The sequence below is a fragment of the Hyla sarda genome, chromosome 9, assembly GCF_029499605.1.
Source record: "Hyla sarda isolate aHylSar1 chromosome 9, aHylSar1.hap1, whole genome shotgun sequence".
NCBI classification, from domain to species: Eukaryota; Metazoa; Chordata; class Amphibia; order Anura; family Hylidae; genus Hyla; species Hyla sarda.
In genome coordinates this window covers 138605759-138610510 of record NC_079197.1, presented here as the reverse complement: position 1 = coordinate 138610510, position 4752 = coordinate 138605759, and positions in this window count along the sequence as shown.

The following is a 4752-nucleotide window of genomic DNA, read 5'->3' as shown; positions in this document are numbered from 1 at the left end:
CTAACAATATATGTCTTCCGCCCCCACCCCCCCAGCACATCTATATACATATATCCCTGCAGCGCTATGAAAAGCATTTCTATAAGCAGCGCATAGTGCCAGGGTATATCATACATGCGCTGCGGTGGGCACATTATACATGCACAGGCGGGTGGAATATATTTATAAATGCGCCAGCAGGGGTATATATTTATAAATGCACCGGTGGTGGTCATCTCTTTATTAATGCGCTGCAGGGGGCATATTATAGATGCGCTGGGGGGGGCTAGATATATAGGCTATATGTCACCCCCCCCCTGCCATGCTATATATATCTTGCCCCCACAGTGCTTTTAATATAGAAATGCCCCGCCCCCCCCCCACCCCCCCAACCACTCACTCACAATGTTCATTTTTAAATCCCCCAGCAGGAGCCCTGAACGGCTCCTCAGTACCTGCCATTCAGGGCTCCCCGCGGGGGATCTTAAAATGAAAGTTACACAATGCATCGCAGGGTTGGGGACCATGCTTAATAACTTCTGATCGCATCGTCCCTCAGCCCCTGTACTACAACCCCCATCATGGAACAGCAGTACAAACACTAATGTAGCCTCTCCAGCCACCGTCAGACTCCCGCAGCTGGGGAATTACTACTCCCATCATGCAAACAAGTCTGTTCCATGATGGGAGTAGTAGTGGTCCCGGCAGTGGGAGTCTGTAGGCAGAGGGTTACGGCCATACATGAGGGATATTATAATGGGTCTAATATTTATTCAGCCGTTATTTCATCCGTTCTTACACAGAAAATGGAGGTTTAATAACTGATGAATGCTCATAGTGTGAAAGCAGCCATACTTGGTCTATGATGGTCATCTGATTGTCTAATGAATCGGAAGCTCTGTCCCACTGGCTCAGAATCTGCTCCTGCAACCTCTTCGAATGATACTGAGCCCATTGAACCGCCGGGATACAGGAGGTTTACAGGCCCAGAACTGACATAGCCAACAGTACTGAAATCTCCCTCGGTTCTAACAACTGAGAAACCTTCTTAGGCTGGGTTCACATCACGTTTTTGCCAGACTGTTTTCAATCCGTTTTTCTAAAGAAAATCGTATGGTAAAAAAACGGATGGAACAGTATGGAAAAAAGTAAACCGTATGCGTTTTTAAACAGTATACTGTTTTTTAAAAGTGCATACAGTTCCGTCAGTTTTTATTGAAAAAAAAAAAATACGTTTTTGAAAATTGTCCATTTTTAATGGGAGGGGTCTTGGGTGGGGACTTCAGGATTCAAATGCGCATGTGCAAAGTAAAAACGTATACATTTTTCCCGTATGGAACCGTATACTTGTGCGTTTCCCATTGACGTCCATGTTAAAAAAAAAACGTATGCGGTTGCATACGTAGGTTAGATAACAGCAGCCAGCCCGGCCTGATCACTATGGGGGAGATTTATCAAAACCTGTGCAGAGGAAAAGTTACCCAGTTGCCCATAGCAACCAATCAGCTCGCTTCTTTCATTTTGCAGAGGCCTTGTTAAAAATGAAAGAAGCGATCTGATTGGTTGCTATGGGCAACTTTTTCTCTGCACGGGTTTTGATAATTCTCCCCCTATGTCCGGAGAGGCAGTGATCATGGAACGAAGCAGCGTAAATGTATGTGCGCTAAGTGACGCTCAGCAGCGCTGTACATTTATGGTGCTTGTCGTTAAGGGGTTAAAGTAGTACTCTGGTGGAAAACTTTTTTTTAAATGAACTGGTACCAGTAAGAAACAGATTTGTAAATGACTTCTATATGAAAATCTTAACCCTTCCTGCAATTAGCTGCTATACATCATCTCACCAGACATAAAAAGGCACATAGCATCCTGCAGATCATCTCACCAGACATAAAAAGGCACATAGCATCCTGCAGATCATCTCACCAGACATAAAAAGGCACATAGCATCCTGCAGATCATCTCACCAGACATAAAAAGGCACATAGCATCCTGCAGATCATCTCACCAGACATAAAAAGGCACATAGCATCCTGCAGATCATCTCACCAGACATAAAAAGGCACATAGCATCCTGCAGATCATCTCACCAGACATGAAAAGGCACATAGCATTATGCAGATCATCTCACCAGACATAAAAAGGCACATAGCATCCTGCAGATCATTTCACCACACATAAAAAGGCACATAGCATCCTGCAGATCATCTCACCAGACATAAAAAGGCACATAGCATCCTGCAGATCATCTCACCAGACATGAAAAGGCACATAGCATTATGCAGATCATCTCACCAGACATAAAAAGGCACATAGCATCCTGCAGATCATTTCACCACACATAAAAAGGCACATAGCATCCTGCAGATCATCTCACCAGACATGAAAAGGCACATAGCATCCTGCAGATCATTTCACCACACATAAAAAGGCACATAGCATCCTGCAGATCATCTCACCAGACATAAAAAGGCACATAGCATCCTGCAGATCATCTCACCAGACATAAAAAGGCACATAGCATCCTGCAGATCATCTCACCAGACATAAAAAGGCACATAGCATCCTGCAGATCATCTCACCAGAAATAAGGCACATAGCATCCTGCAGATCATCTCACCAGACATAAAAAGGCACATAGCATCCTGCAGATCATCTCACCAGACCTAAAAAGGCACATAGCATCCTGCAGATCATCTCACCAGACATAAAAAGGAACATAGCATCCTGCAGATCATCTCACCAGACATAAAAAGGCACATAGCATCCTGCAGATCATCTCACCAGACCTAAAAAGGCACATAGCATCCTGCAGACCATCTCACTAGACATAAAAAGGAACATAGCATCCTGCAGATCATCTCACCAGACATAAAAAGGAACATAGCATCCTGCAGATCATCTCACCAGACATAAAAAGTAACATAGCATCCTGCAGATCATCTCACCAGACATAAAAAGGAACATAGCATCCTGCAGATCATCTCACCAGACATAAGGCACATAGCATCCTGCAGATCATCTCACCAGACCTAAGGCACATAGCATCCTGCAGATCATCTCACCAGACCTAAGGCACATAGCATCCTGCAGATCATCTCACCAGACATAAAAAGGCACATAGCATCCTGCAGATCATTTCACCACACATAAAAAGGCACATAGCATCCTGCAGATCATCTCACCAGACATAAAAAGGCACATAGCATCCTGCAGATCATCTCACCAGACATAAAAAGGCACATAGCATCCTGCAGATCATCTCACCAGACCTAAGGCACATAGCATCCTGCAGATCATCTCACCAGACATAAAAAGGCACATAGCATCCTGCAGATCATCTCACCAGACATAAAAAGGCACATAGCATCCTGCAGATCATCTCGCCAGACATAAAAAGGCACATAGCATCCTGCAGATCATCTCGCCAGACATAAAAAGGCACATAGCATCCTGCAGATCATCTCGCCAGACATAAAAAGGCACATAGCATCCTGCAGATCATCTCGCCAGACATAAAAAGGCACATAGCATCCTGCAGATCATCTCACCAGACATAAAAAGGCACATAGCATCCTGCAGATCATCTCACCAGACATGAAAAGGCACATAGCATCCTGCAGATCATCTCACCAGACCTAAAAAGGCACATAGCATCCTGCAGATCATCTCAACAGACCTAAAAAGGCACATAGCATTCTGCAGATCATCTCACCAGACCTAAAATGGCACATAGCATCCTGCAGATCATCTCACCAGACATAAAAAGGCTCATCGAATCCTGCAGATCATCTCACCAGACCTAAGGGACATAGCATCCTGCAGATCATCTCACCAGACATGAAAAGGCACATAGCATCCTGCAGATCATCTCACCAGACATAAAAAGGCACATAGCATCCTGCAGATCATCTCCCCACACATAAAAAGGCACATAGCATCCTGCAGATCATTTCACCACACATAAAAAGGCACATAGCATCCTGCAGATCATCTCACCAGACATGAAAAGGCACATAGCATCCTGCAGATCATTTCACCACACATAAAAAGGCACATAGCATCCTGCAGATCATCTCACCAGACATGAAAAGGCACATAGCATCCTGCAGATCATCTCACCAGACATAAGGCACATAGCATCCTGCAGATCATCTCACCAGACATAAAAAGGCACATAGCATCCTGCAGATCATCTCACCAGACATAAAAAGGCACATAGCATCCTGCAGATCATCTCACCAGACATAAAAAGGCACATAGCATCCTGCAGATCATCTCACCAGACATAAAAAGGCACATAGCATCCTGCAGATCATCTCACCAGAAATAAGGCACATAGCATCCTGCAGATCATCTCACCAGACATAAGGCACATAGCATCCTGCAGATCATCTCACCAGACATAAAAAGGAACATAGCATCCTGCAGATCATCTCACCAGACATAAAAAGTAACATAGCATCCTGCAGATCATCTCACCAGACATAAAAAGGAACATAGCATCCTGCAGATCATCTCACCAGACATAAGGCACATAGCATCCTGCAGATCATCTCACCAGACATAAGGCACATAGCATCCTGCAGATCATCTCACCAGACATAAGGCACATAGCATCCTGCAGATCATCTCACCAGACATAAGGCACATAGCATCCTGCAGATCATCTCACCAGACATAAAAAGGCACATAGCATCCTGCAGATCATCTCACCAGACATAAAAAGGCACATAGCATCCTGCAGATCATCTCACCAGACATAAAAAGGCACAT